The 27,972-nt window shown below is 43.8% G+C and overlaps 1 protein-coding gene across 1 annotated transcript in view; it reads right to left on the bottom strand.

Moving 5' to 3' along the window:
* Positions 1 to 27,972, bottom strand: part of LOC144769151 (transmembrane protease serine 9-like) — a 1,211,004-nt gene that overhangs the window by 787,706 nt on the left and 395,326 nt on the right. The gene's annotated exons all lie outside the window — the stretch shown is intronic.

Raw genomic sequence — 27,972 nt, forward strand, 5'->3', positions numbered from 1 at the left:
GTTCGGCGGCTGCCGAACTTATTCAGGAAGTTTCCGCTAGCGGCTGCAGCGGCAATCTTCATTACACTTGCCCTCGGCGGAGGCGCGTTTAAAGACCTGCGGAGCTTTGGAAACGCTCCAGTTTTTCTTTCTGTTAAAGCCTTTTCCTCTTTTGCGGCTGCAATCAAAGAGGATATTCTGGATTTACAAGGGGGTGGAAAGACTACGACCTGGTAAGCCTCCTTGGAGGTTATAACTTTGTTCTTGTATTTCGTGGATATTTGTTCTTGGAGCTTTTGAGACTTTTCCCATAAGCAGCTAACTACGAACCTTTGGATTTCTTTGGTGCGAAACTTTGTGACTTAAACAACTTCTCGTATCCTTTTGTTCAAGACCCCCTTCTTTACTTTCGTTACTGGAGAGGGGGTTTTATTTTGGAATTTTGGAAAGATGGGGAAGGGTAGGTATGTGTGTTTATGCCTGATTTAAGTATGATGGAACCAGGAGGTTATATGAATAACTAACTGTGGATTTGTCTCGTAGGAAGCAGTGTAATGTAGAGAGAAGTATCTATACAGCATTGCAGAGAGACGGGTCCGCCTCATACCAGTTGGTATAGGTAGGTGTTCTACTAGCGAGAGATTAATGAGAGTAGAGAGATTTATATCTATGTATAATGTTTGTTTCTTTTCTCGTTTCAGTTATCTCTTCCGTTCCAGTCCCTTCCTTTCCTTTCCTTTTTTGCCTCGCTTGATTACCTCTATGCTCCGTGTACTATTAGCTAGCCAGAGTGTGGGGAAATATGTATGTATGTATAGGCATTTATATAGCGCACTACTTACCCGTAGGGTCCCAAGGCGCTTCGACCGCTGCGAAACCCTTCCTGGCTTCCCTGAGAGATGGTCCCTTAATGGGTATCTCCAGGGTGAGACCAGGCATCCCCGGCAGTCTGGTGGGGCCGTTAGTAAAGATGAGGCAAGCTAATGCCCAGAGTTGCCGAGTGTGAACGCTGATCAGAGTGGGCACCGAGGCGAGAGAATTATCGAGTCCGCTGACCCTGGTCCAGAAGCCTGCCGCGCCGGGAATCGAACCCTGGTCCCGGGCCGTCCTCTGCTCTCGGGTCTGCCGCCTCTAACCAGTGAGCCACACTACTTCACTAAATCAGGAGGTGGACCCCTTTGAGCATCACCCTGATCCTGAGGAGACGACAACCGTGACAGTCCTGACTACAAAAGAGAGCAGATCCAGCCTCCTGGCCACTTCTCAGGTTACAGACAGCAAGTTAAGTCCTCTTTTGATCTTCTTCAGGTCCAGATGTGTTCTGAAGCAGGTGCCTGAAGGTGCCACCTTTATGCTTAGCATGAGCTAGAAGGTGGGAATGACCAATGCCCTAACCAATGGGGTAGGTTCCTGGGACAAACTACCCAGTTTGGACATTTTCATGATGACCGAAGTCTTCAGCCACACTGAACTTGGGCTCTGAGGGATGGTGGTGTATGGGGAGTGCACTATGGTAATCCTGGTGCACTCCCACATCTAACACTAACATCTAGTTTTAGAGAGTCCCTGTACCAACAGCAAACTCAACAAGCATTTGCAATGCAATTGGTCTCGCATTAGGAAAGTTTGAGGTATTGGTACTGTAAATGACAATTCTTTTATTTATGTGTTGGTTTTGAACCTAGCAAAATTAATAGCTTTGTCATTTACAATGCTAATAGTTTTAACTTTCGCAAACGTGACACCTATAGCATTTGTAATGCAATATGTGTTGTATTTACATGACTTAGATGTATTAATATTACAAATAACAATGGCTTTTATTTTTTTTTAATAATTAATACTTAAATAAAAGTTATTGTAATTTATAATGGCAATTGCTTAAACTTTTGTACATATCTTTTGGGAAGATTATGTTCAGTGTATTTTATTGTGATGAAAATCCAAGAACAGAAGTGAAATATTAACATATTTTTGTGACATTTGTAATAAAGCTTGAAACATTGTGAGAACATATTAGAACCAGTTGTTGTTGAATGGTTGCACAGAGTGACGCTGTGGGGTTCAGTGGTGCTGAGTGATGCTGTGGCCTTCAGTGGTGCTGAGTGATGCAGTGGCTTCAGTGGTGCTGAGTGATGCTGTGGCCTTCAGTGGTGCTGAGTGATGCTGTGGCATTCAGTGGTGCTGAGTGATGCTTTGGCATTCAGTGGTGCTGTGGCGTTGAGTGGTGCTGAGTGATGCTGTGGCGTTGAGTGGTGCTGTGGCATTGAGTGATGCTGTGGCGTTGAATGATGCTGTGGCGTTGAGGGATGCTGTGCGCTGAGTGATGCTGTGGCATTGAGTGATGCTGTGGCATTGAGTGGTGCTGTGGCATTGAGTGGCGCTGTGGCATTCAGTGGTGCTGAGTGATGCTATGGCGTTGAGTGGTGCTGTGGCGTTGAGTGGTGCTGTGGTGTTGAGTGGTGCTGTGGCATTCAGTGGTGCTGTGGCGTTGAGTGGTGCTGTGGCATTGAGTGGTGCTGAGTGATGCTGTAGCATTGAGTGATGCTGTTGCGTTGAGTGATGTTGTGGCTATGAGTGATGCTGTAGCATTTAGTGATGCTGTGGCGTTGAGTGATGCTGTGGCGTTGAGTGATGCTGTGCCGTTGAGTGATGCTGTGGCATTGAGTGATGTTGTGGCATTGAGTGATGCTGTGGCGTTGAGTAATGCTGTGGCGTTGAGTAATGCTGTGGCGTTGAGTAATGCTGTGGCGTTGAGTGATATGTGGCGTTGAGTGGTGTTGTGGCATTGAGGGGTGCTGAGTGATTCTGTGGCGCTGAGTGATGCTGTGGCGTTGAGTGGTGCTGGGGCGTTGAGTGGTGCTGTGGCATTGAGTGGTGCTGTGGCGTTGAGTGGTGCTGTGGTGTTGAGTGGTTCTGTAGCGTTGAGTGGTGCTGAGTGATGCTGTGGCATTGAGTGATGCTGTGGCGTTGAGGGATGCTGTGCGCTGAGTGGTACTGTGGCATTGAGTGGTGCTGTGGCATTGAGTGGTGCTGTGGCGTTGAGGGGTTGTGTTGGAGGGTGGAGTTGGAGGGTGGACTTTGAGTTGGAGGGTGGATTTTTAGTTGGAGGGTGGAGTTGGAGGGTGGAGTAGGAGGGTGGAGTTTGAGTTGGAGGGTGGAGTTGGAGGGTGGATTTGGATGTAGGATTTTGATATGGATGGTGTAGTTTGATGTTGTAGTTTGATGGTGGAGTTGGAGGGTGGAGTTGGAAGGTGGATTTGGAGGTTGGAGTTGGATGGTGGAGTTGGAGGGTGGAGTTGTAGGGCGGAGTTGTAGGGTGGAGTTGTATTTTGAGGGTGGAGTTGGAGTCTGTAGTTGTAGTTAGCGGGTGGATTTGGAGGGTAGATTTGGAAACTGGAGTTGTAGTTGGAGGGTGGATTTGTAGGGTGTATTTGGATGTTGGAGATGGAGGGTGGAGTTGGATGGTGTTTTTGGAGGGTGGATTTGTAGTTGGAGGAAGGAGTTAGAGTGTGGATTTGGAGTGTTAAATTGGAGGGTGGAGTTGGATGGTGAAGTTAGAGGGTGTAGTTGGAGGGTGTATTTGGAGGGTGTAGTAGTGCTTGGATGGTGGATTTGGATGGTGGATTTTGAGGGTTGAGTTGGAGGGTAGCGTGGTGGGCAATAGAGTGTGGGCGCTAGAGTGTAGGCACTAGAGTGTGGGCGCTAGAATGTGGGTGCTAGAGTGTGGGCACTAGAGTGGTGGATAGGGTGGTGGTGGATAGTGTGGTGGTGCATAGAGTGGTGGCGCATAGAGTGGTGGCGCAGAGAGTGGTAGAGTGTTGATGGAGAGAGTGGTAGAGTGGTGGCAGTAGAAGGCTATACTGTGTGTGAGAGAGAGTGTGTGTGTGTGAGAGAGAGTGTGTGTGTTTGAGAGAGAGAGTGTGTGTGAGAGAGAGTGTGTGAGAGAGAGTGTGTGTGAGAGAGAGAGTGTGTGTGAGAGAGAGAGTGTGTGTGTGAGAGAGAGTGTGTGTGTGTGAGAGAGTGTGTGTGTGAGAGATAATGAGTGTGTGTGTGAGAGAGATAGTGTGTGTGTGAGAGAGAGAGAGAGAGAGTGTGAGAGAGTGTGAGAGAGTGTGGGTGTGAGAGAGAGAGTGTGGGTGTGAGAGAGAGTGTGTGTGTGTGTGTGTGTGTGAGAGAGAGAGAGAGAGTGTGTGTGTGAGAGAGAGTGTGTGTGTGAGAGAGAGAGTGTGTGTGTGTGTGAGAGAGAGAGTGTTTGTGAGAGAGAGAGAGGAGTGTGTGTGTGAGAGAGAGAGAGAGAGAGAGAGAGAGAGAGAGAGAGAGTGTGTGTGTGAGAGAGAGAGAGTGTGTGAGAGAGAGAGGGAGTGAATAAGAAGAAGCCAGGCAGCCCGGAAGGCGTCTCAACATCCTGTCCGATCACAAGCAGAATGGGGACACCAGCCTTCACTTTCGTAAATCCAAAGCAGTCTACTTCTTGATAATAACTCAAGGGAGGCAGGAAGAGGTGAAATACCTTCCAGTTTAAAGCACCATCAAAGGGCTGTTAAAATTGGATGTGAAGTATACCCTTATTTGTGAATTTTAAACGCTCTGGCATTGTCAATAAAGCATTTTCAAATTGAATTGCATGGGAGAAAAAAATGGAAAGCGAGCGACAGAAATCATAGCCAAGTGGAAAGAGTCCCTGTCTAATCTGTAGTAGATTCTACTCTCTTGCATAAAAGGGAAGGATGTCTTACGCCATAGCCCGCGGATTTTGAAGCTGAGCAGCAGCCTGTGATTCTGGGCAAATCACTTCATTTTTCCGTGTCTAAAAAACAAACACAAACAAGACAAAAAGAAACCGGAGGAAATTACACAAAGGGAATGGGAAGGAAAGAGAGACGAGGGAAAGATAACGAGACAGAGAATAAAAGATGAGATGAAGGTAAAAAAAGATAGGTGGTGAAGGGCGTAGCGACTAGCGAGGGAGAGAAAAAACATAGAAGGGGAGAAGAAAATGAGAGAAGAGAAAAGGAGGGTAGAAAGAAACAAAACAGCAGCATGTCTTATTAATTAGCGAGTGTGTGAGGGAGAGTAAATGAGAGGAGGGAAGAAGAGAGCGTGAGAGAGAGGGGAGAGAGACAGGGGGAGAGAGGCAGGAGGCGAGAGCATACGGGCATTGCTGTGGGGGGTGGGTGGGCGATGGAGCAGCAGCCTTTGATGTGTGGTAGTGTGAGAGACAAATGTTGGTGTGCGAGGCTTCCTTTCAAGTCGGGTGGGGGGCAGGGGAGCAGGAGAGCAAGCGAGTGGGAGGGAACGAGCATATGGGAAGCGCACGCCTGGAGAAGCTTCACGCTACAGTAGACAACATGCATTGGGAGAAATCCGCTTGTTCAAGAGGGTTGTTTCAACTATAATAGTTCAGAGCTATAAATAGCTCGACCTAAAAATGAAGAGGCAAAAGGGCAGGGGTAGAATGAATAGAGGGCGAATCAAAAACGCAGGGAATAAGGTAACACAGCAGATATGACAAAGAGGATAGAAAACAATTAGAGAGGTGAAAAGATAGACTCTTAGAGCAAAGACGTAGGGGACAGACAACAAATGAAGGTTAGAAGATAGAGACTGAGGCAGTGAGAGTGTTTAAAGTGGGGTTCACCAAAGGAAGAAGTGAATTGTGGCCTCCTTGGCAACATTTTCAGCACCTGCCCTTCTTTTGTTTTACAAATTAAGCACTGGTAGTCTGTAATACCTGCAAATAAAGAATGCCGCTCTGAAGCTCATAAATCTAAAGTAGACATTTTTTCCGACCGCGGGCGGAAGCCAATCAGCCTTCTCTGATTTAACCCTGCCTGCAGCTGTGGGATTCGTAGCTGTGGGAAGAGGTGGAAGAGACAGTGACAGACGTATTTACATTTTAGTGTGACCACAGACAATCGCTGTGTCATACCATCCCGAAATAATAACAGACTGCCTTGATATTAGACACCCGGACGTTCTAAATTGTGGGATTTTAGGACGTGAGTAACGCACAAATAGCATTTATTCGTGATAATGTCATAGTGTCCATAGTACTGAGCAACAATCCACTTATGCCTTCCAGATATGCATCAACCCAAGGCATGTATGCATGAAATTCTGTAGAAATTAGGGCTAAATATGTCCGATGTTCACCTTCATGGCCTAACCACAATTATAAGAAGTCCAGAAATACCCCCTAGAGTAGACAAGGGTCCACTTACATTATAAAGGATACAATAGAAAGGACAGAAAAGTATTCTAAGGAAAAAAATTAGGGATGTTGATTATTTAAATTAAAAACGTTAGCACTAAATAGAGGATTAAAATATAGAACAATGTCCACCAAAGTGCCATGGGATCCCTTCTAAAACACCTGGTCGAAGTATTCTCAGAAAGCAAAGATCAAATAGGAAAACATTGTACAGAATGGTACAAAGCCACTAAACACCACACACACAAACGTGGGCACGGAAGCCTGCCAGTCGTCCTATTCCGGAGAGACCCAGGAGCAGACCAAAGAGCAGTACAAAGAAAAGCCAGGAGTCTGCCAGTCATCCCACTCCGAAGAGACTCAGAGGCAGAACCAAGGGCAGTATAAAGAAAAGCCACTCACAGAAACAAGTAGTTAGGTGAACAAGCCCAGAAGAGGCCGAGAGAAAGTCCCAGAAAATGACCAAAACTAGAGGGTCCTAGTGATAAAGTAAAAGAGGGGACATTAAGAGAAAACCAATGTCCTCTTCAGGTGACTCACATCATCGAAGGTAGTGAAGTGTCATAAATAGTGAGATTTATAAGAGCACCTGGTTACACCCTGGTTGAAGTCAACACAACTGCCTTCTTTGCATACCCCATTTCAGATAAAGACAAAGATGCCCATGACTGCGCCACATATACTCCAAACGAGTGTACCCAAACAAGAGAAGAACCCATTCTAGGCAGTGTTTTTATTTTGTAGATGATTTTTCCACAATAGATTAGGGCACAAAATTGAGACACACAGGTGCAGTAGTGGCCAAAGACATGCAACACGACTCTCCAGTTATAATGATGATATCAGACCAGATAATGTTGCCAGTTCATTACTTAGCTCAGGCTGCTGAACTAGTAGCTTTAGTGCCAGCCCTTATATAAGGTAAAGGGGAAGCAATAACAGTATACTTTGATTTAACCTATGTCACCACGACAGTGCAAAATACCCCCTTACCAAAACACATACCAGTTTTGTTAGCTAGCGAAGCATTGCCATCTTCAGCCCCCTTGGATACCTCTAGACACTTTACAGAGACAGCTCACTTGTAACCAAGAGAAATACAAACATCCAGAGGATGAGAAATAGTTGTGGGAAGCAAGGGGATGCACACAGACAGGAAAAGATTTAATATACAGATATCCACAGGAAAGCCAAAGTCTTATTAATGATAGCCCTAAACCAGCTACGCTTCTTTCACACACTGTCAGAGACATGTCCCTCCAAATAGGCCCAGACTGGCTTACAATGTACATAACAAGTGCAAGGGGACAAGATATTTTAAAATCTACAAGAGGACTGCGTGATTAAAAGACGCTGGTTTGGACTAACTACAGGAAAACCCTTGATGGGGTAGCCTGCAATCAACCCAGGGTCATTTTAAGGATTTGGGGGGCACTGGGCCGATCGTATATATTTTTTTTGGGGGGGGGGGCTGTTCAGGACCACTTTGAATTTATGATCCAATTCCTGCTCTTGCATGCCCTATTTGACCAGGTCACTGACAGTCCACAGGCACACTCATCCAAGTTTTAAATGTGTTTACATCTAATATTCAGGAATAGTGACGTTTGTTTTTACTATCGTAACACATCATCAGCTCACTGATATTGCTGCAAATAATCTTTGTGACAACCTCCCATTCCTCATATGTGAGGACCTGTTTTGATCTAAAATAAACTCTTTTAATGGATGGCGCATGCAACATGAACACATTTCTCTGTAAAATATGTGTAAAAGATGCTCACATCACCCTCTTTAAAATAATTTAAAGGAAACTGTATTTAAAGCAATCTGTTTTAGAATAATTCAAGGTCATCGGGGCAAGATTTTGCAGGAAAGAGCTGGCGTATCAGGGGGCCCCCTGAAAGGCCGGGGCACTGGGCCAACACCCACTTTGCCCATGCCTTAAAACGTCTCTGAGTCAATCACCATACCTAGAGAGACACCTAAAAAGCCGACAGGTGGTGGAAAAGGCACGTATTGGTGGTCTAAAAAAAAGGATAACATAACAACTTAAACAAGAGAGGCTGGCCTGTTTCCAGAGTCCTGTGACTGACGCAAGGCCGGGGATCAGATCACACTCTGGCATGTTTGTGTAATTCCATTCCAAACACATGACACCAGGTCAGGCTCCAGCTCTTACATTGAGCAGGATTACTATTGTAAATACACACCACTTCACGCAGTGTGGCAGAGGGAAGGTAAACGAGGGTAAAACCTCACGCAACAATATACATTCCAAATGATAGGACCACCTCCTACCCATCCTGCTGAGGGTTGCATCCTTGAATCAAAAGGGATATCATACATTTATGTTCATTTGTTTCTCTTTGGCCATTAACTGAGACCATTAAATGTTTCAATGCTCTGAAAATTTTTCCTAGACCATTGTTCAAATGTCTGTGTCCCCTAAGCAAAGCCACCAGACACTCTCCTATGACAGTCACTCCTCATTGCTGGAATGAAATACAGACCAAATTGGATGTCTAGGCAGTACACGCATATGCTGAATGCGCTCTTGCCCTGATGTAATTGAAGCACAGTAAAGAGTGTTTCTAAGATCGCTGCCTGTTCCAAATTGCCACTGCTTCTCATAAAGAAGCCTGCAGTTTAGCTGGTGTGCTTGGGTTTGTATGTGCACATGTGTGATTTGAGAGTGTATATATCTGCTGTGCTTGAGTTTGTATGTGAACATGTGTGATTTGAGAGTGTGTATATCTGGGGTGCTTGGGTTTCTATGTGCACATGTGTGATTTGAGAGTGTATATATCTGCGGTGCTTGGGTTTGTATGTGCGCACGTGTGATTTTCATCTGCGGACCGTTGGGGCAGAGGGAGGGCGTGTTTCCATTTTTACAAAGTCTAAGCTATAAATAACTGGTAAGAAGCGTAATCTGTGGTAAACCAACCTCTTATGCTGCTGGTGGCGGGCTCTGCGGGCTTGCAGGGCTCTCTCACTTTCTTCAGCTCCAGGGTCGTAGGCGGGGGCGTGCACAGATGTGGGCCGGCTGGAGCATGTACACACACCATCGCGCACAGTGGACTGTGACGGCGTACAGATACTAGTGGATGTCCACAGATCCTTGTGTAACTGTGAGTTGGGAGGTTTTCACGAACTGTCGAAAGTGAACAGGTGCCTGTACACAGACCATCCTAGACGTGCACCCGTCCACGCTTTGACTGGACCGGGACCTTGACTCACACAAGAAAGAACTTGTACTGCGTCGTGTACACTGGCCCTCGCGGACGCACGCGCATCCTCGTGAAGTGGACTGGGACGTACACACGATCCGAATAGCGGTGAATTCGGACGGTTTCAAGGACATTTGGAAACATTGAACCGTGTCCTCCATCAGGCTCGGCCCGCAGCAGAGACTAGGAGCCCCAGCTATGTGCCAGGAGATGCGCCGCTACGGCACCGTGCCCAGCCACCGAAGGCAGCCAAACTGAGGGCCCCAGTAACATATCACCTCTTTCACAATGAGCCTTCTTCCTGAGTGCGCGGGCCTCAGGGTGTCCGCCTGTTGGGCACTGGGGGCCGAGGAAAGGTGAATGCTTGGGATGAAGTGGGGTTTCATCCCCCTGAACTAATGTTTGACTCCCGAAGGTAATCTATCAGCCACATTTTGCTTCTGCTCGCCACAGTATCGGGTACTTCAGCCACTGGCACAGTTACACTGTGAAAGACTGTATTGTCAGATCTGCAGCACTTGAAAGAGACGGCCGCGAAAGTGAAATCGATCGATGGTGACTGCTGCCCGACTGTGAGATGCGCTCTGTGGTGGCGAGGGGGAGGGGCAGTTGTGAGAGGTGCTGAACTACCCAACAAAGAAAAACCGGCACTTGTATGCCTCCTACAGCGTTTCAAGCCTCCCCTGGGGTGGGACTTGCGCCTTCTGCGGGAAGCCCGCGCCCACAAAGTGACTGGACGAGAAGGGCAGAAGGTGGAAGTCCCGCCCCAGGGGAGGCTGTGAAACGCTGGAGGCCGCCTATACAAGTGAGGGAAGCCCCGCGTGACGGAGCCTGGAGCCCGGTGAGTGGGGTGGGTGGGGCTTAGTTGTAAGGGGGGGAAGAGGGGGTGTGCGTGTGTGTGTGTGTGTGCGTGCGCGCGTGTGTGTGTGTATGCAGTGTGTGCATGCGTTTGTGTGTGCCTGCATGTGTGTGCATGCGTGTGTGTATGTGTGTGTGTGTGTGTGTGTGTGTGCGCATGCGTGAGTGTGGCTGTGTGTGTGCGTGCGCAATTGAGAGAGGCGAGAGGCTGACTTGGTGTGAATGTGGGACAGGAGATGTGCATGGCGCCGGGCTGGATGTGCGCGTCCACGAGGTGAAATCGCAGTCAGCCAAGCGCGTGCCCACACTCTGTCTCACATTCCCGGCAACCCGACAACAATAGATGCTTCACTGGATGCAGCTGCGCTGCTACACCAGCTCGACCTAAAAACTGTAGTGTTTTAAAGTCAAAGATGAGCTTTCAGCAACAAGGCAGTGGATGCACACAAGTGTTTTGTCATTCTGTTTCTCTCCTTTGAAACGTGACCCAAATGTTATATGTAAACTCAGTAGCCCTGTCAAACAGGATGTGACACTGTAATGTCTAAGAGCCCCAATCTAATTGGCGCACGACTGACTGGCAGGACAACAGAGAAGCCCTCACCTGGTGTCAGCTAACAAATACCTGTGGCACAGGAGGCTTCTCTCAGGTACCAAGTGTCGTATGAGAAATCCCAGCAGACCTGTCTGGCAGGATGTGACATTCAAGCTGGACTTGACTCTTTTTAATGTCAAAGTGGATCCTCCCTGCCTAACCTGCATATTTTATCCGGTTCAGATCAGTACGATCTGCCTTTTCAGGTCCCCTTATTGTTTGCTCCTGTGAGCAGTTCACACCTCACCACAAGGGAGCCATCAGCTGCCAGGTGACAGATGGAAGGCACTGAAAGGCTTTAGAAATGTAGGCAGGCAAAAGGTAACTTTTCTAAATTATATTTTCTGTGATAGGTAGACCAAATTGAACATTAGCATTACATTGGATTTCATTAACCATTGAAAAGAATCCATGAAATAGTTCTCTAGTGCTTTCCTAGGTAGAGATACATTTATTAAACTTAATATCATATCCCAATACGTTCCTATGGTGTAGCTAACCCTGCTATAATGACCATAGCCTTTTGGACCTTTTCACCAAGTGGACATGTTTAACAATAAACCTTTACATATCCTAATTTTGAATGCCATGCACCCTCACCTTTATGGATGATAAGATCTACTCAGGGATGACTTATAAATATTTGAAAGGGAGGTTTAGGCCTGTCAAAAGGGGTTAATTTGAGAGGCTGAATTTACTATTAAAACATGCGCAGCAAAGGCTACTAGCGGCAGGCCTGCAGTCATGTTCACATTGGCACAGTAGAGGCATGCACAATCGGTGCTGCAGTCCACTAGTGACCTTTAACAAACACGCTCTGGGTACACCTTGGTACCATATATTAGGGACTTATAGGTATGTCAAATATGCCAAGCAGGGCTAGACCAATTTTGTCATTTTGAAAGGAGGAGCAAAAGCACTTTACCACTGGTTAGCAGAGTTAACGTGCAAAGAGTTCCATAGCCAGAAAAATAGGGTTCAGCAAAAAGGCAAAAAGAAAAAATTGGGGAGAATCTGCAGAATGGGTATCTTTCCAACAGACAGCTTTGATACTTTCAGCTTAATGTAACATAATCAAATGAAAAAGATCAAATATGTTATATTATCAACAACCTAAGCATGTAAAATGGCAATGGAAGCCTTGTTCTCATAAATATCTTCCCTAGGGTTTCCCATCTCCATCCCTTAGTGGATGAACAAAAAAGGAAGAAATCAGCATGCAGCTCAGCAAATATACTTCAGGGTAGCACCCGGGGAGCCCTGTTCAAGAAACAAACATATTCTCTTGGGGGCATCAGAGTGATGATCTTTTAGAGGGTGCTCATCTTTACTATTGCATCTTTCAGATCATTGATGGACCTAAATCCCTTGATACCATCTGTGCTAGGAAGATTTGAGATGTTTTTGCCTGACTTTTTCTTCTGGTGGGACTGGGACAATGATCTTCTTCTGCAGAAGATCCTGAGTGCACATCCATCCACCTCACTTTTGACCTAATTTGAGGAAGTTATTGTGTTCAGCACACTGGAATAAAGCATGGTTTAGTAAACTCCAGTATGTGTATGTGTACAATGTCCGGCATCCACTCGGCTGAAATAAAGTCCTTCAATGAAACGGCAAAATGGAATCCTGACATAGAGCGGATTGCTGCCCCTGCACAGAACAACAATCACCACAGGCTTCAAATGAGACTTCCCTGGCTGACAATGTCTAAACCCAGAGGAATGTTCTTGTTGGAACCTGGCTAGGCCTAGTAATGCTTCCTCCTGTATTGTCTGAATGACTTTAGATATGAAGAAGCCCTAGTTGCACAGGTTTCCTCTTCTCAAAGGTCTTATGAAACGTTTCACTCAGCAAAGGTCCTAATACTCTTTGTAAGAGGCAAAAAAGACAAATTTTACCAGCTAACGCACACCAAATCTTATATACACGAAGAGTGAGGTGGATTGGCTCACAAACAAAAGTCTTGGTTGGGGATTGCATTGTTGTTAATTTTAGAAACCCTAGCTTAATAGGTGAAATCCATGGAATGGCAGCATCATTACCACAGGTTGGATGAAATGTGGTAGCTTTCCCACTAGGGTTTTGCTATTGCCATCCACGAAGTTATAATCTTCATTGTGCTAACATTCGTTCCAAAACCCAAAATGTACAGGTACCAAGACCACTCTACCCATGTCATCCACATTATCATGATTAGTTTTTGTCAAACAGATACCATGTACTGAGCACTATGGAAGACAAGACTGACTTAGTTGTATAGACCATAGTCCAGACGACCCTGGGAAACCCTGCAATGTGGAGGTATCCAAGGTACTGCAGTGTAATATGTACATCAACGGCAGTAAATGCTGTTCTGAACTAGCTATCATGTGTAGGAAGGGTACACCCAAGTTAGATTATACTAATACCAACCGGGAGACTGCCCCACTCCCAGTACAGTAGTAGGTGTGGTCATAAATACAAGCCCACATAATGATGATGGGAGGTGAAAATTCAGGTTTTCTACATGGAGCGTGAATGGGCTTACTAACAAAATAGGGAACATTGATTGTATTATTACTATATCTGAATCTGATATTCCATGTGTGCAGGAAGCCTGGTGCACTAAACTGGTTTATGTCGAAGGGTACTCATCATACTTCTCAGAAGCAATATCCCCACATGTTGAGCAGGCAAAAAGAGGGCTCCTGACCCTTTTCTCTAACAAAATTCTGGAAATCGTAAAGAAAATCTAAACTTGATCCACTTTTTTCTAATACTGTGGCTGAAGAAAGAGGGTGAGAATTATCTGGTTTTAATAAACCTTTATAATAACATTTTTGATCATACCTGTAGTAGGATTGTAAGGGCCCTTGACCACTGTCTGCAACCATTTTTAAATATTATAAATACTAACTTTATATTATTATGGGCAGGCGATTTTAATATCCAGGCCTGTACATTATCTTATAATCTGGCATGTGGCCATTCTTACCAGACTGGGAGAGGGAGTGACCACTTCTGTTATAAGGATTATGCCAACTTCATTGTTGCCAAATATGACCTACAGCTCCTAAGGTGTGGGTCTGATGTTAATGGAGAATTAATTCTGACTTTTATTGGGAGGTCATCAGCCACTACCATTGACCATGTCCTGATGTCTGCGGCAGCTAATGCCTTGTGTGATACACCCATTATAACCATGGTGGCCCTAAGTGGCCATAACCTGATGTCATTATCACTGCACTTTTAGGGCAAACGGCGGGATTTATTTACCATAGCAAATAACATCACTGTAAATAGGCCAAAAGGAGTAAGAATTAAATGGGAAGGAATCGATCCCTCCACCATGCTACAAAAATTGTTCAGAAGAAACGTAGGGGGATTGATTATTTATTGTCTCCAGGAGATCATTCTACCAAATTGTCTAGTTAAAGAATTTAATGAGATCTCCAGGTCTATAAAATCGTTTTTGACCCTGCCACCTGACCAGGGTAGGATTTACTAAAAAGGGATGGTTCGACTCTGCCTCCACTAAATCACATCGAGCTCTTTCTTAAACATGCCCTAACTAATTCCCTTACCTTGGTCATTAGGACACAGTGTCTTTAATATAATGAGACTCTGGTCTCTATGAAAAAAACATTACAGAATAAAGCATGGGATAACCTTGCACTCACAGCAGAGACCAAGAATACCAAGCTGTTCTGGGACACTGTGAATGCACCATTCCTAAAAAATTAAGACATCTCGGAGTTCAGCTGTAATGTCCCTTGTGATAGTTGGGTATTCCAATTGTCCAATATCTTTAGAATGAATACTGAGGATACAGCAAATATGGAAGATGATTGTGGGGTAGTAAAGCCTGATATTTCTCTTGAAGATGTCATGTTGGCTTTACAAGCAAGCGCAGCAGGAAGGGCTCCGGGGCCAGATGGAGTGCCAGTCCATGCATATAAATCTGCCCCTGATCTCTGGGGACCTACCCTGACTATAGTTTTTAATTCCACGTTGAAGGACAGAATTTCATCCTCCTGGGAGACATCTATTATTATCCGAATATATAAAAAGGGAGACAGAGCTGTTCCCAAAAGCTATTCCCCAATTCTACTCCTAGGCTCCTCAATGAAGCTCATGAGTAGAGTCATATTACTACGGTTAGAGGACTGGGCATCGAAACAATCGATTCTGACCCGGTTCAGTATGGTTGTAGGAAAAAAGTGGGGAATGCGGAACAATGTATCAATCTCGAGCTTTTAATTAAGAAATATACGGGGCAAAAAAGGGTTTTCTATATTTATGCTTTGCAGGCTTGAGTAACGCCTTTGACCTAGTAGATTATAATCTATTCTGGGCAACACTGATTTATATAGCTGCACCAAGACCAATTGTGGGCTTCCTCTAACGTCTTTATGACAAACTATATAGCCAAGTTCAGTTCGGCCCACAAGGGGAATGCAAGCCAAATTCAAAGTGGGGCATGGCATCAGACAGGGCTGCGTCCTGGCACCACTGTTGTTTTCATTATTTATTAATGGGGTGGATAGCCATCTACAGTCAGTACAGGCTGATGCTCCCAAGGCTGCAGGGCTTTCAACACCAGTGTTGCTTTATGCTGACGATGCAGTACTCCTTGCCAGAACACCAGTGGGCCTGCAGAAACTGATGAACGCTTTTGGGGAATACTTTACTTCCCAAAATATGTTATAAATAAAACTAAAACATTTACCATGGTCAGTGGTCAAAGGCGGAAATGATGGAGAATTTTATTTAATTGATAATATCTGAATAGCCTCAGTAAACTATTTTGCTATCTGGGTATTTCATTTGCAGACAACGGCTCATGTTCACAGCATATACTAAATACCAGAGCCAAAAGGAGTAGGGTTCCCCCAGGGGATTTTTAAGTTTGCCTCTAAATTGGGTAGTAGACCATTAGGGAAATGATAGCTATTTATAAAGCTAAGGGCTTGACTAGTGCAACGTACGGGGCTGGCCACTGGGGCCATCGAAATTGCCATATATTACAAATCGAGGAAAATAAATTTTGATTCCTATGTTTGCCACCATGTGTATCTAACACGATAGTTCATATAGTTCATAACAAGGTAGGCCTACAGTTTCTTGAATTTCATCTTTCGGTGAGACCCTTGTTATTATGGATATCAAAACGGGAAAGGAAAGAGACCAGTCTTACGAGAAACATTATCCTCAACTGCTTAGCCCGTAATAAGGCCCTAAATATACCCTGGTTATCTTACATTAAACTATTGCCTTAGTAAATTGTTTAGTCTGTTAATCTGGTCTGATTCTACCCAGTTTACATCACTGTCTAAGATTAGGATTAAAAATTACTTTTTTCAAACCAGGTTGGTCAAACGTGATTCAGATGATGAACTCAAATTTACTGTCATATTCTATAAGTCCTAGTTAAAGGAGGAAGGAAATAGCAACTACCTGGTATATGTAACCAATTTGCAGCACCAATTTGTGCTAACAAGGCTGAGATGTGGAATTGCGCATACTGAATGCTATGAAAATTAGAAAAGCCTACTGTAATGGATGGCGAACTGGTATTTATGTTTTTATCTTTTTAATCAGATTTATATTATTTTGATTGTTGTCTAAATCTAAGTGACCATCTGTACAAATGAATGTAGCAGACGATCAATTGCGTATTTCATTGTGTTAAACTGCATGAAGTAATTTGGAAATTTGGATGATCACCAGGGTTTTTATTGTCGTATTTGATATTGGTATGAGTTTTTATTGATGTACTTTCATAATTGTTTTTACATTTAACCGAATAAAGTTTATGAGCAAAGAAATAACACAGTATTACTGACATTTCCTCACTATCCACCTTTCAATAGGTAGGTCACATCTGTCTCCTGGCAGCCAGTGACATGCCAGTGACTAGTGAGCTATATGGTATGGTACCAGAATATAATAGCCAGAACATAGTCTGAAATCAACATTTTAACCTAAGTACATTTTACAAGAATACTGCCAAATTGGAGTTAGTTAATGAAAACTTACACTCAATGGGACAATATTTGTAAACATTATTTAGGACACATTATTTATGTCAGACAACACTTCTGTCCACTACTTATTATTATCAAATCAGACAGAAATATAGCCTTCTTTTCTATCTTGTGCGTCTAGGCAGAAGGGATATTTGTAGCAAATGGTTATCTAACCTACGATCAACAATGGGTGCATGGCTCAGTGTCTTAAGATATGTACTGGAGATGGAGGAAAATTCTAATAGGAGATAAAGGACTTGGCAACCTGTGATTAACTGCGCTAAGCATGTTGATTGGTTATGTTAAATCTTTTTCAGACTACCGTAAGTGTTATAGACTAAAATATCCTCTGAGGTTAACAAAAAGGTACAAGATTTTGTCCAATGATTGTCCCTACTTCTTGCTTTGATACTTGACCTTGGATAAGTAAATCCGAATCCGAACCACTATTATCAGCCTCAGTGGTATACTGAACATCCCACCCACTCAGGTACGGTAACAAAGGGCTGGTACTTTACGGAATGTGGTGTTAAGTTGTGCGGTGTATGAGGACGAGCAAATAAAAATATATATATTTCTGTCCAAAGCATGCAAAGATAAAAAGAGGTTGAACAAAGCCTGCCAACACAGGGGCCTGACACAAATTAAGCTTGCCACTGCAACCTACTTTCTGTTCTCCTGAAGGCATGGGTGGAATTTGCATAAGTTACTTTGCAGAAATTATATAAAATGCCCAAATAATTATAGGAAATTACGTGGCATGCTGGTTAATAATTTTGTGTTACTTTCTTAGTGTGAAATTCTTTCTCATGTCCATTTTGGACACAAAGTTGTATTCTGCACTAAAAAAGTGCAAAAACATGCATGAAGTGTACAGCCGCCACTTACATATTTCTTGTAATGCATAGTTCTTATTCTCCTGCGACGGGAAACATTTACAATGCAGTCATTACATCGCACTACATTTACAATGCAGTCATTACATCGCAACATCCTTTACAGTGCATGTCACTACAATGCAGCCATTACATAGCATGTCACTACAACGCATGTCATTATAACGCATTTCACTACAATGGAGGCATTACATCGCATGTCATTACAAAGCATACCATTACAACACATAGTACCCCTACACTATCCAACACTTACCCTACTGTTGCACCCACTGGAGTTGGAATAGTAATTTTTTCCCTACACTATCCAACACTTACCTTAAATGCAATGTAATGGTATGCGTTGTAATGGTATGCGTTGCAAAGGTATAATGCGATGTAATGGAATGCGTTGTAAAGGTAGTTTCCGCAAAAGAGATGTAGTGGTATGCGATGTAAAGGACTGCATTGTAAAGGATGTTGCGACGTAAAAACTGTGTTGTAAAGGCATGTGTTGTAACCGTATGCATTGTAACATCATACATTTGTGAGGGGACAGGACTTTTACCTGAATGACATCCTAATTACACAACACTGGTCAATGGCACAATCACAGGCATTTCATGTACTAAGTGTAACGTAAAATTCCAGAATTTATGCCAGATTAGGCCTGCATAAACAAAATGTTACCAGGGACTATTCTGCTTCCCCATTCTCAATACAAGAACACAGTGTGAGAAATTCATAGGCACTGTTTGGCTGCTTAATTGGAGTATGTCAAGGCTGACATAGTCAGGTTCAAACCTGTATAGTTTTTACAAAGCACAAAATCCAATACTTTGTCAACCAGGTAGTTATGGGTAACAACTTCTAAGGCCACCTAAAAGCAATCTGCTAAATAGGTCAGCAATCATTGTCTGGGGGACAGCTTTATCATCAGTGAAGTACATCTTGCTAAGGAATTTAGGGATCATGGAACATTTCTCTGTTCTTTGAGGAGGTCATCTTTAACAACGTTTAGTAGTCTTTGGATTACTTGACTTCAAAATTAGGAAAATATATTTCTGCCACTAATGGGTCCCTCCTTCCAAATAGGAAACCCCACATTCGCTGAAAAACTGCATGACCTCATCCTTCTCTTCCTTGGAGACTAGTCACCCACAGTGGGCTGTATTATGTAACAATCCTAGACAGTGCTGTGTGAAGTGGAAGAAAAGATATCTAAAACAGAGAAGGCAAGGCTGCTTTCCTGCAGGTAAGACCCCTACTGGCATTAGTGAATCTTTCTCTTGTAGAGAACCTCTGTCAGCATCTCCATGTCATGTTATATTATGTTAATGAGCTTTTATAAAGCGCACAACTCACCCAGGGGCTTCTCGGCGCTGAGCCTTAAAGGGGAAACACAGATACGTGGAGGTAGGATATCAGCAAACTTTAAAAGGGAAAAAGTGTAGTAAAATAAAAAGGCTTTAAGATGTTTCGTAAGAATAAGGTAGGAAGTGACTTTGTGTAGAGTATCAGGAAGTGTGTTCCAGTATCTGGGAGCTATGTATGAAAAAGATTTACCCCCTGTACGGCTAAGGCGGATATGTGGGACCTTCAACAGTGCCAGAAAATTTGATCTAAGATTACACCTGGATTTTTGTTTATAGATGTTCTTTTGCAGGTACTCCGGGCCCATTCCGTTGATGGCCTTAAAGGTGAGGCAACATATCTCAAAGAATGATGTCATCTGTTCTAGACTTGCTACAGGGACAATACAGGGGTAAAGAAGGAGCAGTGGCAACTTCTTTAGGGTTTCCTGCTTCAGTTGCCCTCCTGTTGGCATCAAAGAAGGCAGAATGATCCCTGTAACTAAGATCCTTTATCAGAGTGATACAGAAATGATTCAAATCAATAATTTTTTAAGGATAAAACAAACGGAAAAATGCCTATCTTACATTCCTCTTAAAGCCTTGTAAGCATTTCTAAAACTGAATTGCAGTGCTCATAAGTCACAATCACGCAGTAAACCAATCCAAGGTGGCAGCCCGACCTAAGAAGTCTAGGATGATGTGCTGAGTCGCCATGCTAGAATCAGCCTTTTTTTCCCGCTTCATTCTACATTACTACAAAAATTGTAAAACCTGGGAACATGGTCACCACCAGGATGCGGTCATAGATGTAGTGACCTTCGTTTACCTTTTTTAATCCGATGTCATAGATACTGAACATCAGTCTGACAATACTGAAGTTTGTTTAGGGACACCTTGCGTCCATTCTCTGCCAAATGATTCAGCAAAGCCACAGTGTCCATCCTGCAAGCCTCCTCAATCTCTGAAGCAACCAAAAGGTCGTCTATATACTGAACCAGAACTGAGCTCTGAGGCATCACCAGCCCTTCAAGATTCTTTTTCAAAGTCTGATTAAATATAGAGGGGCTTTCTGGATACCCTTGAGGGATACGACTAGGCCTGGGTGATAAATTCCGTTCCACTCGTGGAATTTGCGAAATTTAGGTAATTTTGCGTTCCGCCAGGGACGTGGAATTTTCTAAAATTCCGCGATCAGCGGCTTCGACAAATTTTTGGCTTGTTCCTGCTTCCAAAATGCATGTTCGCAAGATATTTCCCGCAAGCCTGCAAACAGCATTCGCAAAGAGGAAAAAAAACACCGCGAACAGGCGGAACAAGCATTTCCGCGTGTTTGCGGAACTCTGCATGCTCGCAGAGATTTTTTACTGTTTCTTGGAGTTTTGTGTAGCGCTACTATGCAAATTCCGCCCACCCCTGGGATAGGACACCATTTTAATACACGATCTTCCATCCTAAATGCAAACAAGTATTGACTGCCTTCGTGCAATGGTATAGAGAAAAATGCTTGGCTTAAATCTATGACTGTAAACGATTCTGCCTCACATGGTATCTGAAATAATATAAAAGTAGGATTCGGTACCACAGGACAACATGAAATCACGATTACATTAACTCTGCGCAAATCCGGCACTATTCTGTACTTGCCACTAGGTTTCTGCAGTCCTATAATAGGTGAGATACAGGGAATCCCTCTTATCTCCTTGAGAATATCTTGTGCAATCATAGATTCGATTATAGGTTTTATTCCATCCACAGTCTCAGGAGTCAATTCATACTGCGGAGTTCATGGGAATTCAGCATTTGGTTTGACCTGTACCTTAACTGGTTCAACTCCTCGAATCAATCCTATCTCCTCTCCTGTGAAATCCCACACACTATTGGAGAAACTAAGTCCCTCAAATCATGTGGTAACTCCTCTGTCATGAGAGCCACAAACATTTCTGCACAAAAATTCATGCTGGGTCTTTCAAAATCTGCATCGTCGTCATAGGTTTGCAGCTCCACACCCCTCGGAGTGTAAGATATGGTACAATTTAGTTTACACAAAAGGTCTTGTCCCAATAGCCAGACTGGGCTCGAATCACACACAACAAATTGATGTCGGTCTCGGAACATTCCTATTCTGACAGGTAACTCATCCGTTTATGGGTTAGTCATTCTCTTATTGGCAACTCCCACCACTTGAATCGATTGTCCTGAAAGGGATAAACTTGGAACCACTTCTGCCCTTACTGTGTAGTGTGCAGCTCCAGTGTCTAACAAGAAGGTAACAGGATGACCATTAACCTCTGCATCTACAAACAGTCCATTCTGATCTAATTTCAAGGCCGCACCCAAAGTGCAGTCCTCCTGCACACCACCTCTGACACTCATGAGGGTATTGAGTTTGGTCAAACCTGTCTTTTATTTCAAAATAGGGCATCTGTTGGTACACCTGATTATTTGTTTGTATTCTCGGAGGCTGAGGTTTCGACATCTGTGGCTCATAACCTCCCCCATACATGGACCTGGGTCTAGTCACAATGTTCAAATCCTTGGACATCTGTCCCTCTCCCTCATACCGCATTTGATTCTCCGGATTTAATTGACACTCACGCTTCAAATGCCTGATTTTGTGACAAAAATGAGAAGCAGGAACCTTATTTTGATTAACCTCCCAGTCACATCCTGTACCTGCATCCATTCCTCTTCCTCTTCCCTGTCCAGGTTGGGCTACCATATTTTGACCCATTCCCCTGCTACTTCCTCTTCCTCGACCCATCACTCCTCCAACCCCTTGCATCAGATCAGACCTTTTGGCATTCCTAGTGTACGATCGACTTTAAACCAATCAACAGTTTGAGGAGCTACTTTGGATTGTAACCATGAATTACTTGCTCATATTTCTTCATTACCTCAGGTGAAGGACCATGATTCACCAGATCTCTAGCTGGTTCTTCAGCGGGCCAGTCAATTGCAACTTTACATGCTGCCCACAAATCAGCTGAGGCCACTATATCAAACAAATTATTCAAAACAATCCATCACACCTTTGAGATCTTGACAAACTGATCCATTTGTTTATACCACTGAGCAGGTTTCTCCCTCAGCCGAGGAAAATCATTAGTGAATGCTGCCAAATCACCCCTGCTCCATGGCACATGTACATACCCCCCATTTTGTACTTCTCTCAGAGGGAAATTTCCTACGTATCCCGTCCCTCCACCTGGGGGCAGAGTATCTCCTATCACTTCCTTGGCACTCTTCTTTCTGGCCCACCTCTCTTCTCATTTCTCTAATTCCTTCCACGCTCGCATCCCTAACACCAATTCACTAATTTGTGCCATTAATCCAATCGTTCGCTTCTCTTCCAATTCCTTATCCGTATAAATCAATCTGCAGTTTGCCTGCATCATTTTGGTCTTTGTCAAAGCACCTCATACCTTTGTATGGTCATATGTCTCAGTTCGGTCCACTGGCAGATTCCCTTCAATCACCTCATCTATTTCTGCTTTTAATCTTACCACATCTAACAATGGTGCCTTCGTTGCAACTTGTAAAATTCTCTGACCTCTTTCAAACACTGGTTCCTCCCAGTCACACCTTGGCGTTCTCCTTTGACCATCACTCTCCTCCATCCTTAAGACTGGGGGACTTTCTCTCTCACAACTTCGACTTCTCCAATGATTTCCCTCGCACAAATTCAGAGGTTCGAACAATAACCTGGGTATTTCCCGTCTCCTCCTCATCTCTTCTGTCCCTATCATTGACTCCATTACCGGTGGAACCCACATTCTGATGTCTGATCTAGAATTTGCCAGAGCTCCTGTTCTGACCCCCTGTCCATTCTCGACGGATCAGCTGTAACTGGCAGTGGAGTGCTAGCTTCCACTGATTTCTGAGCCATACCCGTTCCACTCATTGTAAGACTTCCCCCAGATACAGTTTCTTACCCTTCTCCTGTTTACTGTTGACTTCCACCTGTTCTCTCTCTGGGGTTATATATTGAAACCACAGGCCCAATATTAACTGGTACTGTAAGTGCTTCTGGTAACCTGATGGTACATGCATTTTCTCCTGGCTCCGTATCTGCATATCCTGGTCCTCCAGACCCTCCTGGAATTATTACTCCCACTGACATCCCACCTCTTACTCCTGCTGTCTGATCCTCTGAGTCCATCCGTCCCACTCCTAAAGTTTCCTCTGTTTGTTGCGTCCTCTCCGTCTACAACCTAGAGTCACAAGGTGGAGGACGTTCTGCTAACAATCTATCAAGAAAACTGTAATCTGTATCACTTTCCTCTTCTGTCTCACTCTTTCCTCCAGACCCTCCTTTTAGCAACGGAAATGGATACAATTGTTCTCCCTCTATAGTGTATACTCTCCATCTCTTCAACTGTGCATCCCACCTGGCATCTTGATATGCCTTTATTGCTTTCTTCATTCTTCCCTGTGAAGCTTCTCTTCTATTTGCTATTTCTGCTCTCATCCATGCATCTAATGCCTCAAATTGTGTTGGTCCGAGCGGAGGTTTCAGAGAAGACATCACTGCCCTCAGCTGGTACAGCAACTCCATACAAAATGACCCACAGTGAGGGAAAGCCAATTCTCCCTCTTTCTCTGTGATTTTATGCCAATTTTAAAGCCACACTATAGTATGAAGTCCTACATTTGTTGCCATATATTGTGCCGGGGTATCCACTGGCCGAGCTTCTTCTCCTACCCAAGTCACCACCCCTGTGTCGCCTCTACACAAATCTCGCAACACCGTAAAACATCTCATGGTTGGAATCAATTATTTGCAACCCAAGTTTCACTATTCAACTTCGGACGAACTTCCACCAATCCCAGTGCGACGTTACACCAACCGACCTATCACAGCGTGACGCACACTGAAGTCACTGCTCCCTCTTTGCAGCAGCTCACCCTCCTTTACAATTTCACCACGTACTCTCGCTCACACATTCATACTAACTAGTAACTGTATATCCAAAAGCTATTAAACCAAGTAACTGCTCCGAACGCAGTCATAATAACTTACAGATATGTAAAACGAGTATTTGTTCTTCTGCTAAAAGATCAATAGAACACCCTTACAAGAACATTCATCTGCTGTGACCTATGACCTGTGTCTGTCACTCAATCGCCGTAGTCCACCCCGGTACCTGAGACTTTCTACCCGAGTCGTACTCCTGCAGTCACACAAAGTTCCCTGTCACAAGTGAATCGTCGACAGCGCTTCACGACACCCAAAATTTTGATCAGACAATTACAAATACAAAACTATCCCGGGATCTTGGACTTCTCTTGAGTCAGCTCACCAAATCTTCCTGATCCGCACATGTCCGGACCAGTAAACCGATAAATCCACACTCACTCAACTTGCATCCCAACTTCGCAAGACATCACACAATTAATTTGTCACCGCAATCTAGCACACCACACAGTTTCATACTCACGCTACTACACCATCAACATCCGCCGATCTCCACCAGTCCTCGCCGTCATCTACTCAGTATCCAAAGCTCTATTGTTGTCCAGTCCTACTCCTAATTTCCCTTCTTCTCCTCTCACTTCTAGAGGCAACCATCTGTTTCTGCTACCATTTGGTGATGCTAAATTTGCTCCTCACCTTCCCTACTAAATTCAAGGCAGATGGTCTTTTATAGCCTGCTAAAAAGTGTAGAGGGGAGTAAAACAGTTCGAGATTATACTTTAAAGGACCACAGACTTCAAATTCCAGTTTTGGAGATTTATTATAGGGCCAAAAATAATTGAATATAAACACACCTCAATATCAGAGTGTATAGGTACATAAGAATCAATACAGAGCCGAGTCTACGTATACAATTCATTTGGCATGTCAAGCATAATATAATGAACTCCAAAATCAGAATGCAACAAAGGATAGAAGCTGAGTCCAATTCTCTTTTCATTTGAGAGAAGAAACAAAAGTATCTTTCCCTACTCTACTCTATATGAGAGTCCTACCTATTTTCCCATTATCCTATCCCAAAGGTGTCAGCATGTGTTGACTTCCTAAGATGTACTCACGTCAAATGGGTCTGATAGCTTAAAGCTATGGAGCTCGCTCTAAGATGCTCCTTCTCCTCCAAAATAATCAGAAGTCTCCCTCAATCTGTCCCTGTGCATCAAGCAAACAAAAAAATGTTCAACCCACAAAACGTCACATGATAAACTTTTCCATTCACACCATCTTTCAGTAAGTTTCCACAGAAGCTTTAATTAGTCCGACATTTCTTCCAGTGGCCTTGGTTCTCAGATAGGTCAGACATGGAAGGCATCCTCCCTTCTCGCCTTTCAGAGTCCTTCAAAGACATTACGGGTATATCCTTAAATCTAAGAATAACAAGGTCGAATTCCTGCACCTGCAGAAGGATGAGAACACACTGTCTTCGAGCACAAAAAGAATTCATTTAATTATAATTAGGGCTCCCGGTTTTATGGTATTTATTTTTTTAACATTTCCGTCTGTATTTATCCATATTTATTTTTTGGGCATTTTATCTGTATTTATCCACATGTATTTTTGTTGCAATCAAAATAAGACGCTGCAGCTAGTATTTTTCCACATTTATTTAAATCGACCAGGCACACTTGTGCTCGATTTTTACCAGTTTAGATATATTTATATATAGGCCAAATTAAATAAACACAATACGATAGGTAATTTTAAAAAGAAAAGGCACTCGTGCAATTTTAGAGTCGCACTTGCAGGATCATGCATGTACAGACTAGGCATGAGTGCAGTCAATGTTTGTTCACACCCACTTGGGTTGTTGGTGGCATTGTTCTGGATACTTCATTCACTGGAATGTTTATGGTTTCAGCATGTTTGGCACTGCCACCCCTCAGTTGTTTCTAAAATTGGAGCCTATGGTAAGTGTTTTTTACATATTGGAAGCAAATGTCTTCCCTGTGCTCTTGGAAAAGATGTGTGAATTAGTGGTATTGATTAGGTCTTGTTTGCGTAGCTGTCTTCAAAGTCCTATTGTTACCCCTTGTTTAAAATATACATATAACGAGCTTTGTATCCACCTACAAGAGTGGTTTTTTTCTCACCACATGCCATTGGTCGTTTTGTGCTTCATTGTACCTTCTAGAAAGTGCTTCCATCGGAATGCATGAGGAATCTTAAAAGTGCATTACTACTAAATGGCATTTGTATATGATTGTGCCTGTATTTACTCATCAAAGCCAGTCTATTGGTGTTGTCAATGCTTGTTTTTGGTTGCTTCTGCCACACTTAAGTTTACAACCCCTCTGGTACTAGGATGGTGCTACAGACGTCTTTAACCCTCCCCAGCGCTCCCCTCGTCCTCTTTTCCCCTCCCATAAAAAAAAAAAAAAGGTTGCTGGGGCTGCAGCCGATGTCCTGGGGTGTTTTTACACTTTTTTTTTTATTTCGTCTTTGTGAAAGGGGGCCTGCTGCCTGTAGAGGGGTTTTTGTGTGAGCCTCTTAAGTGAGAACTCTCAGTGCGAAGCAGCTAGGCCTGGGTGGGCTGAATTTCCCTGGTTATTGTTACCTGCCTCGTAGTCTGTTTCCACGTTTTGGATAGTGGTTGTTTCCATTGTAGCTTTCAGAAGTGAGCTATTTATGAATGAATGCTAATAACAGAAGTAACCATGCATGCACAAAGCAACTTTCAGCCACATCACATTCAAAAGTGCACCATCATTCAAACTGCAAACATGCTTGGCAGCAAGCCTGATGATCTGTGCTCTCAAGCAGGGACATCGGTGCATTTGACTGATGACATACACATTTTATCATAATCCCTCTCTTTAGAAAAACGTCCGAAAATGGTTCTTCCTTCTCTTTGCATACAGCATCGCTGCAGAACTTTGTATCTGCAAGCCATACTCTATCTTACACTTCTCTGCAGGCGCGCAACGCCCATGGGCTCAAATTCTCAAAAGTCTTCAGTCCCCCTCCCCCTCTCCCCCCCTCCCCTCCGTCGTGTCAGCCCGAGGCTGAGACAGCCTCCCGGGCACACACACAGCCGCACCTGAGCACTTCACAGGTCTTTAAAAGACCATTTAGTTGTTAACGAGGCTTCGCTCTGTCGCCCCTTCTTTGAGCCCCTGCAGCTTCACTCTGCCAATTGCTCGAAGAATGAGCCCCCCCTCCGCCCCTCCCCCCAGAAATTTCACTCTAGTTGCACCTCTGCTTCTCTGTCACAGAGCATATGTAGGTTCGACCGCATGAACGATGTGTCAGGGTCGGACTACCTGTCGTGGGCCAGTTCAAGAGTTATTAATGTTGATGGCACCGACTACATTTTCTCCCCTGCGTGCTCCATTTCAGCACATTCTGCTATCTCGGATTTGTACTGACTTTCCGTGCATGGGGGAGATGAGCAGCTAATGCCCTGTATAATCCTCTCGGTCTGCAGGTGGAATACTTCCCTGTGCTTCCTTCTGCTTGGGGTTGAAAGAACCAGCGCTCCAGGGTGCACTTGTTCATCCCTCTCCAAAGCTGCAGTGTGAGGGCAGCGATATCAGATTTCATCTGGCCATTTCTTTTGACAGTATTTTTCAGTTTCTACTTATAAATACAGACAAAGGAAAACAAGTTTTCCGTCTGTATTTATATGTAGAAATCCGTTTAAACGGAAAACCGGGAGCCTTAATTATAATTCTTGAGCAACCAAGGAGAAACGAAACTCAAAACAACTTGCAGTTTGGGCCTACAATGCAGGCAACTTAAACTAAACACAAATTACATTGCACAAGTAATATTTCATCCTGCAAATTATACATAGAGGAATTATAGGTTTCTTTAATACATACAAAGTCCTACCTAAATGTGTACACTACATTTCAATGCTAATATAACTTTGAATAATGCATCT

This window comes from Lissotriton helveticus, chromosome 7, assembly GCF_964261635.1.
Source record: "Lissotriton helveticus chromosome 7, aLisHel1.1, whole genome shotgun sequence".
Lineage (NCBI taxonomy): Eukaryota > Metazoa > Chordata > Amphibia > Caudata > Salamandridae > Lissotriton > Lissotriton helveticus.